This window comes from Adiantum capillus-veneris, chromosome 1 (assembly GCF_014529385.1).
Source record: "Adiantum capillus-veneris isolate H3 chromosome 1, ASM1452938v2, whole genome shotgun sequence".
NCBI classification, from domain to species: Eukaryota; Viridiplantae; Streptophyta; class Polypodiopsida; order Polypodiales; family Pteridaceae; genus Adiantum; species Adiantum capillus-veneris.
Window position 1 is genome coordinate 120,155,839 of NC_140931.1, and position 15,802 is coordinate 120,171,640.

Genomic DNA, 15,802 nt, shown 5'->3' on the forward strand with positions numbered 1-15,802 from the left:
TGAGCGAAGCTATGATGCTTCCATTAGGGCTCGAGGTTGACAGGCCTTCTCCATGCAAGGCAAAGATGGCAAACAACGCAAAAGTAAAGTGTGTGGGTGTGGTAAGTGCCGTGAAAATCAAAGCTTTCAACATTGAGGTAGAGGTAGATGTTTTTGTAATGCCTACTAAGGGGGAGGGCTATCCACTAATTTTGGGAAGGCCATGGTTGATGGCCATGAAGGCAAAACAGGACTGGGGTACTGGCCTTCTACGCATGACCGGTAAGAAAGGGGAGACAATCTACTACGACATGAGGATTGGCAAGCATAAGCAAATGAATCTGGAAACATCGGCAGATGAAACCACTAGCGAATCTTCCAGTTCTGAGGAGGAGACCACATCCACCGACGAAAGTGACAGTTCCATTGATGTGATGGGTATCATTATGAAGGATCCACAAAGGGTAAGCACAACTGGTGATCCATCACCAAAAGGAAACCCAATGAAGAGGAGAGAAAATCACCTGGCCTAGGAGGAAGTAGGTTGAAGGGTATGTTGTCTACGGAATTAACACTTGAGGAGAAAGATAGTTTTTTGCAAATGTTGATGGGATTTCCTAACCTGTTCATTGACAACTATGAAAGAATCACAGGCATTACAGTGGTGGAACATCATATTAAGTTGAAGGAAGGGGTAAAACCAGTTGTGCAAAAGCTACGACGACTGGGGGTCATACAAGAAAAGGCACTCTTGGCCGAGGTAAGGAAACTGCTGGAGGCGGTATTCATCTATCCTGTAGAAAACTCAGAATGGGTGTCACCCGTAGTGGTGACGCCTAAAAAGAATGGTAAGTGGAGGGTCTGTGTTGACTACAAACCACTAAATGCAGCTACAAAGAGAGACCACTTTCCTCTCCCTTTCTTGGATGAAATTCTGAATGAAGTAGCGGGTTTTGAATGCTATACCATCTGTGATGGTTATTCTGGATACTTTCAAATACGCATAGCCTTGGAAGATCAGCTAAAAACCACTTTTATCATGCCATGGGGTTGTTTTGCATACAGGGTTATGCCATTTGGTCTCACAAATGCACCTGCCACATTCCAAAGATATGTCACATATGTTTTTCAACCGTTCTTTGGAACATCCATAAGAGTGTTCATTGATGATTTTTGTATATATAGCTCCCGTATTTCACATTTAGAAAAGGTAACTGAAGGTTTGGCCAGGTTGCAGAGCCTAGGTGGGCAATTAAATGTGGATAAATTCCACATTGGGGAGAGTAAAATCATTCTACTAGGCCATGAAAGTTCAGCAAAAGGTATCAACGCCGACCCAAGTAAGGTGTCCGCACTCATAGCCCTACCTTCACCAACGACCGCACGTCAACTGGTCTCTTTTCTACAGAAGGTGAGGTACTTAAGTAGATTCATACATCTACTATCACAACTTGTTCTACCACTGCAACAACTCACTCAAAGATTAACTTTCACTTGGGACGAGGAAAGCGAACATCACTACAACAAGGTAAAGGAGGTCTTAGCCACTCTGCCAACTATCTCACCACCTAAGTGGGATGAAAAATTCTATGTCACCTCAAGTGTAGGTGATGACTCATTGGGGGGTGTGCTACTCCAAAAGGATACGACGACATCTTTCATGAGGCCAATCTACTTCTCTAGTCGAATGATGACAACAGGAGAGAAAGGTTTCACCCATATGGAACACTTAGTCCTAGCTCTTAGATTTGCAACTACAAAGTTTAGGTCATATTTGCTGCCTAAGCAATTTTTGATTCTAACCACGGATGAAATATTTCCCTATGTTGTACAACACATAGATGTGTCTGCTAGAATTACTAAATGGCTAGTTCGTCTACAAGAGTTTGACTACACGGTACAGGTAGAAAGCACGACAAGGGCAAGTTTGGGGGGACTCATGACCTACCAAGTCTTTGAAAGGAAGGAGAAGCAATCTAAGGAAGGAGAAGTACGATTACCTCCAGTACCACCGATGGTAGAAGGAGCATACTCTCTCTACTTTGATGGAGCCTACAAAGCGAACGTCCGACAAAGCAGCTGCAGGCATAGTGGTCTTTGATGACAAAGGGACAAAGGTATTTTCGTTGGGCCAATTGTTAGATTCACATTCTAACAAGGAAGCTGAGTATGCAGCACTAACCAAGGGTCTACAATGGTGCGTCTCGCAAGGTGTACAACGCCTTAATGTATTTGGGGATGCTCTACTTCTGGTAAGGCAAGTAAATGGAGCATGGACATGCAAGAATCCTAGTTTAAGGACTCACTTAAGTGGTGTAAAAACCTTGTTGGGTAAGTTTGAAGAAGTTCAAATACACCATATCCCAAGGGCTCAAAACCAAGAAGCAGATGCCCTAGCAAGTGAAAGACTACAGGAAGTGGTGGTTGGAGCAATAAAACTAAAGCTCCCTCTATTTCAAGGAAGTGATGCCTTGCCTGACATCATGCATTTTTTGGAAACAGGGGAATGCCCATCAGATTTAACAAAGGGACAGAAGCAATGGCTTACGCGGAAGGCCACAAGGTATCGACTCATCAATGAGGGTTTGTACTGTAAGGGTAAGGACCAAATACTCAGGAAGGTCCCTCTCTCTCAGGAAATCACGGGAGTAATTGCTAGCTGTCACGACGGGGTTTGTGGTGGTCACTTTGCCCTAGACATAACAAGTAGGAAAATCTTGCAAGCAAGCTTCATATGGCCTAGCCTCAACCGTGATGTACACCACTGGTGCAAAACATGTAAGTTGTGTCAAAAGGCGGCACTAGGTCACTTATGCCTGAACCACAGACACCTATTCTCTCATATGGCCCATTTGAAAAATGGGGTATCGATGCCATTGGGCCATTACCTAGGGCCAACTCAGGAAAATTCTACACTATCATGGGGGTCGACTACATGACTAGATGGGCAGAGGCTACAGCCACCACTAGAATCACAGCGATAGAGGTAGCTAAATATATCTACGAGCACATATGTTGTAGGTTTGGCACACCTTTGGAGATCATCTCTGATAGAGGGCCAGGTTTCAGAGCAGACTTGGTAGGAGAATTAATGCAGAAACTGGTCATTACAAGGAGGCACTCTTCACCATATTACCCTCAATGTAATGGCCTAGTTGAAAAGGTAAATGGAATGGTTTCTAAAATTATTACCAAGCAGGTAAACAATCATCCTGGAGACTGGGATAAGTATCTACTACCAGCTTTATGGGCCTACAGAACTTCATTTCGTACATCCTTGGGATTCACACCGTATCATCTAGTATTTGGTAAGGAAGCAATCTTGCCCATTGAAGTGCAACTACAAAGTCTCAGAGTAATGGCAAGCCAGCTTCAACAGCCCAACATGCATTTGAGAGATCACATCATCAACTTGGAAAGACTGCAGGTAGACAGAGAAGAAGCAATAAATTATTATGCAGCACAAGCAGAGCATAGACGGCTTAGCTTTAACGAGCATCTCCGGAAAAAAGAATTGAAGAAAGGAATGTTGGTGCTCCGCTACGACAATCGCTTCGACACGCGCAAGGATAAGAAACTCCTACTCCGATGGGAAGGCCCTTTCATCATCAGGAAAAAGTATGCCAATGGAAGCTACCAGCTTATGGAGGCTGATGGAAAACTTCATAAAACCAGGGTAAATGGTTGGCGACTTAAACTTTATTTTCTTCGATTTGACCAGGCTCCACCAATTGACATTCCAGATGAGAACACACCATCAGCCACCACCTCCGACGATAATGATCAAACAGATGAGCTAGAGACATGAATACCTCTAGCCAAAAGGAGAGGGCTAATGATGGGGGCTTTTCACAAGCCAAGCTCCCATACCCCTCTTCTCTCGTCCCCACCCCATGAAAACCCCCTCTTAGGGAGAGAGTGATAAAAAGCATTGGAAAAAGTAAGAAAAAAATAAAGTATGATTATATAAATATATAAGAAAGTTAAAATAGGCCACCTCATGCCTGCGGGGTAGCCCATCCCCACCTTGCCTCCTTTTTCTTCATTGTTGCCCCACCGTGTGTCCCTTTTCCTCTCCTCCACTCAAAAGGTCAATCCCCTCTCTCTTCCCCTTGTCCTTTCTCCTTTCTCTCTACCCTCAAGCTACCCCACCTCTCACCAATAATGCATTATAACTCACCAATAATGCACCCTAACTCACATGCAACTTACCCTATCTTCCAAAATAGTATACCCTACCCCCTCTTTCTCTCTCCTATCATATCCAATGACCCAAATACCCCCCTCTCTCTCTAAAGGGCGCCATGTCTCTTGTCTTGTAGCTAAATAACCTCCCCCACACTCACACACACTCAGTTTCACTGAAAAAGGTGCCCACAGACCCATCCCCACCCGGTGGTTACCTGATTTTTCTTGTGTTCACACACATCTGCACACAGATTCACCTATGAACACACTCCCCTCTCTCCCCTGTTGTAATTACTTTATTCTCCATGTCACCTCTCACTTTTTTTCATCAACCCATCTCTCTCTCTCTTAGTCTCTCTCTCATGAGACTGCTGTTCTGGCACATATACACACAGCCAGACAAGTGGGGCCCACAGTCACATGGCATATGTAGATAATGATTTCTTCATTTCTAAATTCTAGAATTTCTCCCCCCTCCTCCCCTATATAAAGAGGGGTCACCATCACACTAAGGACACAACATCACCAAAGAACACACTATGCACTGTGTGTGCCTAGTGCACACACACACACCCACACCATCACCATCACCACAATCACCATGCTTGTCTTGAGCATGACCTCTACACCCTTGGCTATGGAAGATGAAGGGCAAATAAATGAAGGATGATGGCCATAATCCTCGTGCGAGTCTTCGCCATCAACTCCCACCTATCCTCCATGTGCTCTACCACTCTCTCCCTTTTCATTCCCCTACCCTATGCTCCCCATTTCATCGCCTTATGCTCTAAATAAAGCTTGAGGTTTTGTGAGTATGTTTTCTTGCAATGTTTTGCCCATGTGAGGTGTGCGGAATCGCCACCTAGTCTTGTGTTTTGGAGTGAGCTTGTGTATGTGTGAAGAATGTGCGGATTCGTCATCCTTTTGTGGTGCCTAAGTACTAAGCCGCTATACCCTCTCTCTCTCTCTCTCTCTCTCTCTCTCTCTCTCTCTCTCTCTCTCTCTCTCTCTCTCTCTCTCTCTTGATCTCATTCCCTTTCCTCTTCATCATTACTCCCAAGCATCCATCTCTCTTGGATGAAAACTTTGTTATGGTGGTGTGTTGTTTGCGTCCTAGCCGCTGAAGCTAGGTGGTGCCCCCTGTTTGCTTTACCATGACAGGCTCGAAGCGCGCCATTCGGTCCCCGGTGTTTCAGAGGCCGTCCGGGTTCGGGGTTCGCTTTGCTCCCGTCACCTACTGTTGGACATGTCTTGCGGTCAATGCACTCTTGTGAGTCCCCATCGCAACAGAAAACAACCCATAGCTCTCTCTCTCTCTCTCTCTCTCTCTCTCTCTCTCTCTCTCTCTCTCTCTCTTCGACATCCAAGACAAGAAGTTCCTCAAGCACTTTTTGTGCTTAATGGAGTGCACCACATCTGGCGTACATGTCCAGCAAGGTAGAGCCAAGCACAACATTTTCTTTCATTAACCCCCTGACTAACATGTCAAGCAAGGCAACGCGAAGCACGCCGTTTTCTTTCAATAACCTCTGACTAACCATATTATCGCAAATTATTTTGCCCATATGTGTATCTTGTGTAATGCCAAATGCCTTCAAGGTGCAAGTGTACGTGATTGCTCAGGGTTGTCGAGGGGAGAAATAAGAGAGAAATCAAGACAGAGGAAACCTTATGGCAGCAATCCCACTAAAAGGGGCTCCCATTTGATGTTATGGTGGCCATGGTGCTCCACTTGGCACCTCCCATTATAATTTTGAGCTCCTACACTACAATATATTGACCGTGCCTCTTGTTGGTCGAAAACATTGTCCATTATTTATGAAAATAGTGTAAATTCAATTTTTTGATAAAAAGGAAAAAAAATCTTTTTTTTGTAAAAATTCCCAAAATATCTTTTTATCTATTTTGGTCGGATTGTTTAAGATTTTCTAATCTTTATTCCTTTTTGACAATCGAGATCCGTTTTTGAGTGTTGAGCATGTAATTTGTCACAAATTCCCTCGAAAACACGCAATTATGTCTATCTCCAAAGCCTACATAACCAACTCAAATTCTTGTTTTAGTATCTTGTGTTGATAAGCAATCACTCTTCTTATGAAAAGCTACAATTCTTTTGAGCTTTAGAGAAATTTAATCTCACGACAGGGGTATTTTGAGAATTTTGGAGAATTTGAAGAGCAGTTTGGGAATTTTGAGGATGTCTTAAATTAGAGGAGTGTTTTGGTAAATTTTAACGAGGGGGCGATCTCTCTCTCTCTCTCTCTCTCTCTCTCTCTCTCTCTCTCTCTTTGTCGAACCCTAATAGCGCTACCATGGCTACTCCATACATTCTCTTGGCTCGGTGGCAGCACTCTCCAACAGGCTCTGCAAATCCAATGTTACTGGCCTTGTTGACTCACACAGTAGCACTTCAGCGCTCTCTCTCTCTCTCTCTCTCTCTCTCTCTCTCTCTATATATATATATATATATATATATATATATATATATATATATATATATATATATATGTATGTATGGTGTTATCGGCCTCTGTTGACTCACACAACAACGCTACAATAGTCTCTCTCTCTCAAGAGCCATCTGAGGAATCTCTCTCTCTCTCTCTCTCTCTCTCTCTCTCTCTCCTGTGTTCCCGTTTTGCTCATGTACACCAGTCGAACTAAGCAGCTTCAGCCACCTGGGGGGGAGAGGAGATCATCCCCCTTTTATTTTAGTATAGATAAAACAAATTAGTAAAGTAAATCTTTATGAAGTCCTTAAATCAAAGGACCCTTTATCAATACTTTACATCATGGGATCAAACTCTTATGAATACACTTTTTATTCCAAAAAGGTGAATGCAACTTTAGAAAATGGCATTTAAAAGACCTTGCTTTCTTTTCATTCATGAATTCTTAAGGGACACTTGTCAAGCAAGAAAAATTGGACGATCTTCACCCATATTGCACTAAGGCCTTTATCAGGCCACTAAAATTTAAAAAACAAAATAATCACAGCTATCTACTATGGCTCATCATTCACTAGGGGGTGTGGTGTTGAGTGGTCAGAGGGCTCTATAGATCAAAGTTACTAATGGCATTTGTCATTTTAGTGTACTTTAGGAGCTAAAGCCTTTAGCATTGCTAGTTGCTAAGTAGATAAAGACCCTCTTTTTTTAATAATCAATTTGGTGACTATTTGTGGGCTTCTTAAGGGAAAGTGAGACAAAGCATTTTTGGATTATTTTTTGAGAAAGTAATAATAAATTAATTAAACCATCAATAGAAAATCAAAGGTATGGAAAGGGGAGATCCAAAAGAAGAGGTGAGGGAGATACCTAGGGGACTAAGTGGATCTTCCAATCAAGATAACATCGGTATGTCCCCAAAATCTTTTTTCCATTTGTTTTAAAGGGAACTCCAATTTTTTCCATCTTTTTTCCATTCTAGAGAGTGGAACTCCACTGTTGCCATATGGCTATTTAGACATCCCTATTTGCTCAACTTTCAATTGTTTACATGAATCTCAACAGATCTCTTGAAGGGCTTCCATCTCTTATAAAATTCGCAGCGAATTTCCCATGCAAGTCCCAGAGTTTGAACTCAAGACCTCACAATGAGTGATTAATCGTTGTCCTGAACCAATTGATTGTCACGGGTTTCGTACTCAATGTGTAACACGCTCCATATAAAAAAATGGCATCACCGTTCCAACCTCGCATGCAACAAACGATGGTTCCTTGCTTTGTCTCCACCTCGAGTTGCATGCGTGAGTCCATGGCTTTTTTTTCTTTTGGCGGGGGAAAGGGGGGGGGGGAGAGAGAGAGACTTTGATTTGAAAACAACCCCTTCATTTTTCTTTTTTTCTTTTCAATCCTCATCTTGGCATATATTGTGATTCCATCTAATTCAAATGTTACGTTTGCACTGCCTAATTTTTGAGCTTATTGTTTGATAAATAATCCATCTGCTGAGTTTTTTGTGGGCTTCTAAGAGAGAATAAAGGCAAGTCTTTGGAAATTGGTATTTTAAATTTGCTAACTGGATGGAGACATCATTTTGGCTTTCTAAAACAAGCCTAAGAGAGGAACATGGTTAGGCATACCGTTGATATTTTATTATTTTCTAAATTGATTGGGCCTATCTCTCTAAAACAAGCCTAAGAGAGAGGAACAGGGACCAGGGTTAGGCATACCTTTGATATTTTATTGTTTTCTAAATTGATTGGACCGACCTTTTCATGTGAACCATTCAATGTTTCGTTTATTTTTAAGTTTCTCCAAGGGTCCCTTCACTTCACTGCAGCCATTCATAACTCGATGTCTTTTTCATTATCTATATCTATCTATACTAATAGATAATGGGGGAAGGGAATTCCCCAGACATGTGGCGGAAGCGGCATGATCAGGCAAGTGTGCCCTGGCGCCCAACAGCAGATAGACACTGCACGAATAGACTCAAGAGAGAGAAAGAGCATGGTTGTGTAGGACCGCAGGCGGATTACCAGAGGACCACGAACAGTGCCGACACTGTTTGGGTTAATGAAGCAGGTTGTAGGACGGTGTGCCCTGAGAGAGAGAGAGAGAGAGAGAGAGAGACGGTGCTCCGTACTGCCCCTCCCGCGACACACACACACACACACACACACACAGACGAGTGGCCTCCTACGGCACTGTGTAATTCCCTCTGACGACGCTATGTTGATAACGTGGCAACAGCACAGGCGCCCAGTGCCCCTCTAATTTGTGGAAATTCCCAAAATACCCCTCAAATTTCATTGTCTTAAATTTCATTGCCCTTCAAATTTTCCAAAGTTCCCAAAATACCCATGGTCGTGAGATTAAGCAGATTGATTGTCAATACAAGGTGCTAAAACTAAAATTTGAGTTGGTTATGAAGGAGTACGAGCGGAAGTGCGACGCGAGAGAGAGTGCGAGAAGAAGAGCACGACGATATGGTGAACTCGCTCTACTGTAATGTGTAGAGCATAGTGAGTTCTTATTAGGTTTTTACAAAAGAATATGTGTACATACCTGGCGGCCCGCCCACTTACCTGGGCGACCACATTGGGCTTTATACCCCAACAACCTCCCACTTAAAGTCCAATGTGGTACTTTAAGTGTGAGAGAAGCTACTATACAAGCTAATATACAAGAGATGTAGAGAAGTGATGTACTACCCTACACCTAACTGCTTGCGAAAATGCGCAAAGCTCTCTGAGGGAAGTCCTTTTGTAAGTAGATCAGCAGGATTTTCTGTGGTGTGAACTTTGACAAGCAGAAGTTGCTTATCTTCGAGCATTTCCCTGATGAAATGATACTTCACATCCACATGCTTTGTCTTTGAGTGATAAACTGGATTGCGAGCCAATTGTATAGCACTTTGACTATCACAATATAACACAGGCATCTCTTCTTTGATTCCCAAATCTGTTACTAGTCGATTAAGCCAAATTGATTCTTTGCATGCCTCTGATGCTGCAACATATTCAGCCTCTGTAGTAGACTGAGTAACACAATCTTGTAAATCTAGAACGCCATGATACTGCTCCACCAGCCAATGTAAAGACATACCCTGACGTAGACCTTCGGTTGTCTAAGTCACCTGCATAATCTGAGTCTGTAAAACCCTTTACACTTAGCTCCTGACTCCCATAGCATATACGCATACTCTTTGTAGCTTTCAGGTATCTCAATATTCCTTTCACTGCCTCCCAATGTTTCTTGCCTGGGTTTGACATATATCGACTTACTACTCCCACTGCAAATGCAATGTCTGGGCGAGTAGCAATCATTGCATACATCAAACTACCCACTGCAGACGCATATGGAATCTTATCCATTTCAGCCTGTTCTTCCTCAGACACAGGACAATCTTGTTTGCTAAGTTTCACATATGGTGGCAATGGAACACTCAGTGCCTTTCCCTTCTCCATATCGAAACGTTGCAAAACCTTGTCAATATACTCTGTTTGAGATAACCAAATCAACTTCTTTGATCTGTCTCTCTCAATGCGCATACCAAGTATATGACTTGCCTCACCCATGTCTTTCATGTCAAACGATTTTGCCATCTTTGACTTCAAAGCTGAAATTTCTTCCAAGTGCTTGCCAGCAATCAACATGTCATCCACATACAAAATAAGGATCAGCCAACTGCCATCCTTAGCCTTCTTTGTATATAGACAGTGATCAAACTCACTACGTTTGTAGCCTTGAGAAAGCATAAACTTGTGGAATTTATGGTACCATGCCCTCGGTGATTGTTTTAAGCCATAAAGACTCTTTAACAACTGGCATACCCAATCTTCCTTGCCTTTCTCAACAAACCCTTCTCGCTGCTACATGTAAATTTCCACATCTAAATCACCATGCAAGAACGTTGTCTTGACATCCATTTGGTGCAACACCAAATCTAATATGGCAACCAATGCAAGAAAGCATCTCAATGTAGTCATCTTGACCACCGGAGAGAAGACTTCATCAAAGTCAATGCCTTGTTCTTGCTTAAAGCCCTTGGCAACAAGCCTTGCTTTGTACTTTGGCTGACTATCATGAGCGGTGATCTTATACCTGTAAACCCATTTACAAGGTAGATCCTTTTTGCCCTATGGTAATTTAACTAGCTTCCATGTCTTGTTTTTATGCAGAGCTGTCATCTCTGACTGCATGGCCAATTGCCAATTCCCGGAGTCCTTCATTTGCACTGCTTCCTTGTAACATGAAGGCTCATTGCCATCAGTCAACATGACATAGTTCATAGATGGAACAAACCTATCAGGAGGCCGCGTGACACGTCCAGATCTACGCACAATAGGTGGCTCAGGCTCAGCCACAACCTGTGGTTCCACTCTATCCTGTCCTTGCTCCTCTTGAGCCCTGACATTTTGTCTTGCACGTGCAGGTCCATCTTCTTGGAAGACAGCTCTTCTAATCTCCTCAACCCTCTCTGGTTTAGAATGATATTTGGATTCATTAAAGTGAACATCATTGCTGCGGACAACCTTTCTAGATTCGGGATCCCAAAGTCTGTACCCCATCTAACCAAAATTACCAAAGCCTAGAAAGATGCACTTTTTACTCTTTGGCTCAAGTTTGTTCCTAAATTCCTTTGGAACGTGAGTATATGCCTCACAGCCAAAAACTCTGAGATGCTTGTATGAGGGCATTTTGCCTGACCACACCATCTCTGGCACTGAATCCTTTTGCAAAACCTTGCTAGGAGATTTATTTACAAGATGAACAGCTGTTGATACAGCTTCAGCCCAAAACCCATTTGGCAGCTGTGCATTAGACAACATACTTCTGACCTTCTCTTGTATGGTCCTATTCATCCTCTCAGCAACACCATTTTGAGGAGGATTGTAAGGAGCAGTAAGTTCACGTTTTATACCTTTTGACTCACAAAAGTCCTGAAAGGCCTTTGAAACATACTCTCCACCATTGTCAGTGCGTAAGCATTTAAGCTTCTTGCCACTCTGATTCTCCACAAGTGTCACAAACGTTTTGAAAACACTAAACGCTTCATCCTTGTGCTTGAGAAAGTAAACCCATACTTTCCTCGAGTAATCATCTATAAATGTCATAAAGTAAGAAGCTCCCCCTAGAGATAGGTTAGGCATAGGTCCACACAAATCACTATGAACAAGTGCCAATTGTGTATCTCTTCTACTGCTTCTATGCTTATGTGGCTGCTGTGTTTGCTTACCATACAGACAATGTTCACAGAATTCAAAATCATTAAATGAAAAGCCAGGCAAATAACCAAAACGAGACAAGATTTCCATTCCCTTCTTGGACATATGTCCTAACCGGCTATGCCACAAAGAAACGTTCGGCTACTCGGTTACATTGATTACATTTTTAGAGACATTTGATACATAAATCATGTAAAGTCCTCCAGACTTTACTCCATGTGCTACTGTCATAGAACCCTTGGATATCTTCCGCATGTTCAGTCCAAAAGTGGTGACGTAGCCAGCATCATCAAGTAAACCTGTGCTGATCAAGCTCTTTGTAATTGTGGGAACATGTCTCACATTCTTCAGCGTGAAAGAAGAGCCATTCTGAAACTTCAATTGAACATCTCCAACACCTAAGATCTCACATGTTTGCCCATTGCCTAGCCGAACATGATCTTTAGTAGTCACATAAGAAGTAAACCACTCCTTGTTTGGAGACACATGAAGTGATGCCCCCGAGTCTATAATCCAGTCACTCAGTGCATTTCCATCAGATGCTGTAAGAAGAGCTGAGTCCATTGTATTCTTCAAGAAGTAGATGTCTGCTGACACTAGACTGTCATCCTCTGCAACAGTGTTTGTCACATTTATTTCTTGAATCTTCACTGAGGACTTGTTCTTCTCACCATGGTCTTCAGCTTTCTCTTTGCCTTTTTCAGCTTTCCATTCTCTGCAGTCTCTTTTCATGTGACCCTTCTTGCCACAATGGTAGCATTCTATGTCACTCTTGCCTTTAGCACTGCGGGACTTGCTATGAGACTTATTCCTATTTCCACCTTTGTACTTTTCTTTGGTCCTTCCCCTGACAACTAAGACTGTTCCTTTGCCTTTGTCCATTGTCTTTCTATTGGTTTCTTCAGTAAGCAGACTTCCTTCTACACCTGCTATGTTCAAACCATCTGGAGGTGCAGAATTACTCAAAGCTGTGCGAAAAGTGTCCCAACTTTCCGGCAATGTGATCAACAGGAACATAGCTCTAACAGGTTCATTAAACTTGACACCTTGAGCTGACAACTGACTGTAGATGGTGTTGAATTCATTCAAATGATTGGACATAGGTGTCCCTTCTTTCATCTTCAAGTCAACAAGCTTCTTAAGCCAGTATACCTATGAAGCTGCACTCTGCTTCTCATAAAGATCACTCAGCTTTAACCATGCTTCATAAGCCGACATCTCGTCTGCTACATTGAAGTAAACTCTTTCTGCCAAAGTCAGCATAATGGTAGAAAGTGCCAATTCATCCATTTCGCTCCATTCATCTTCGTCCATATCTTCTGGTTTTATCCCTTTGAGCTTTATAGGTTTTATCTGCTTCTTTTGTACCAACACGTGCCAAATCTGCTTCTTCCACAATGGGAAATTGGTTCCATCCAGCTTCTTGATATTGTAAAGAGCAGTGTCCTGTGATCCAGCCATAGCTACGCTTCACAGTAGTTTACTTTCCTGGGAAAAATTTGGCAGAGTTTCCGCTGTAAACTAACCTTTGAACCAATATCAACCTGTCAAATGAACCAAGAAAGCTTCAGATTCTGCATAAATTTTGGCAGAGTCTCCTTTGTAAAATGGCTCTGGTGTACTCAAAAACAAACCAAAAAATAGCTCAAAAAACACTGTCTCTCTGACACTGTAAGCTGCGGATAAACCTATACTGCACCTGTACTGTCTCTCACTGTCCTGTAAGCATAGACTGCGACAATGCCTCAACGGCAGTAAGGCAAAGATGCAATCCCAACTGTCTAACTCACAGTCAATACATCCTAGCCGCATATCTAAGGGTGCTCGAGGGATCGCTCCAAGACCTGTATCACCGAAAGGATCTCAACATTCGAGAATCCCCCAGCTCAATAAAACCTCACTCGACCCTCAACAAAGGCTGCAGTAAATCTGACAGTACATAGACTTCCCACAAAGTCATACATTCACAAATTTCCCACTGTATGTTGTAACCGTTGCGGCGGTTGTTTGCTACATGACTCACAGCCAGCAAACCCTCAACAGACATACATCATCTCTGACAATACATCCCATGTGGAAGTACCTGCAATGTCAGGATGAAATCTGGAATATCAAGCAGCAAACACAAGCTACCTGATGAACTAGTGGATGTCGCCTACAGTCTGTGTGTAGATGCGCCCGTGTCGTATGTGACACGCCTCCAAGAACTTTGAGCCGTCCTTCGATGTGTAGACAGCCACAAATCAACACTCTGGGAGTGTCGATATCCTCAGCACCTGCAGTTGTAGGCCGAAAACCCCAAATTTGCAGAGTCTGATCTGCACCCGTCGAGACCACATAGTCGAAAATGGCCTGCGCAAACCTTTGTCGAAGCCGAACAGTGGCCGAGATGACCTCAGAATGAAATTCTGAGAACACCAAGCCCTTCGCGTTCTCCCACAGGATTTTGGGCCGTGTCTTCGCCTGTCGAATTTCACTCCAATCTGAGCTGGTGACTCTAGCCTCCTGCAGTGCTGCCCCGAGCCTCGATCTGAGCTCTGATACCAGTTGAAGGAGTACAAGCGGAAGTGCGACGCGAGAGAGAGTGCGAGAAGAAGAGCACGACGATATGGTGAACTCGCTCTACTGTAATGTGTAGAGCATAGTGAGTTCTTATTAGGTTTTTACAAAAGAATATGTGTACATACCTGGCGGCCCGCCCACTTACCTGTGCAACCACATTGGGCTTTATACCCCAACAGGTTATGTAGGCTTTGGAAATGAATTACTTCATTTCATTATTTTTAGACATAATTGTCTTTCTTTTCGAGGTAATTTGTGACAAATTACATGCTAATCACTCAAAAGCGGATCTCGACTGTAAAAAATTTGTGACAAATTACATGCTAATCACTCAAAAGCGGATCTCGACTATCAAAAGGGGAAAGATAATAGGAAATCTTGAACAATTCGACCAAAATAGATACAAAGGTTTTTTGGGAATTTCCACAAATTAGAGGAGTATTTTGGCAACTTTCCCTAATAATAATCGGGGAAGGTATTCCGGCCCCTCCCCCAGCCACGTGTAAGCAGGAAATTGATCCAGCCAGTGTCCCCTGGAGCCTAGCGACACAGGCAAACATTGCAGAGCAGCCGATAGCAAGCATGAGACACTGCGTACGTGCAGTAGAGAGAGAGAGAGAGAGAGAGAGAGAGAGAGAGAGAGAGGCTCAGAGCCCCCATAGATCTGTAGTCTGGAGTCTCAATGTTAGGGAAAAATGCATCTCTCTCTTAATATTGTGCCGTTTTGCCGATTCAAAGCAAGGGGAAAACTTGGAAATAGAGAAAAACAACGCAAAAACCCGAAAAATCATGCCATTTTTTCCGGTTTAGAGCAAGGGAAAAAGGATAAATTTCGCCTATGTTGTGAGTGCGTCTGTGCGGTCCACTGTGGCACCGTGAGTGTGAGAGGGTGCGATTGGATCGTTGAGAGACGTGGACACTGGACAATGGAAGTGGGCACTATTTTGAGAGGCGTGGACACTAGACAATGGCATTGAGCAATGAGCATTGCCCCTGCTGTAGACTAGCTCCATCTAGCGTAGGCCTAATAATAATCGGGGAAGGGATTCCGGGCCCCTCCCCCGGCCACGTGTAAGTAGGAAATTGATCCAGTCAGTGTCCACTGGAGCCCAGCGACACAGGCGAACATTGCAGAGCGACCCGATAGCAAGCATGAGACACTGCGTACGTGCAGTAGGGGGGGGGGGGGAGAGAGAGAGAGAGAGAGAGAGAGAGAGAGAGAGAGAGAGAGAGAGAGAGAGAGAGAGAGAGAGAGAGAGAGAGAGAGAGAGAGAGAGAGAGAGAGAGAGAGAGGCTCAGAGCCCCCATAGATCTGTAGTCTGGAGTCTCAGTGTTAGGGAAAAATGCATCTCTCTCTTAATATCGTGCCATTTGCCGGTTCAGAGCAAGGGGAAAAGG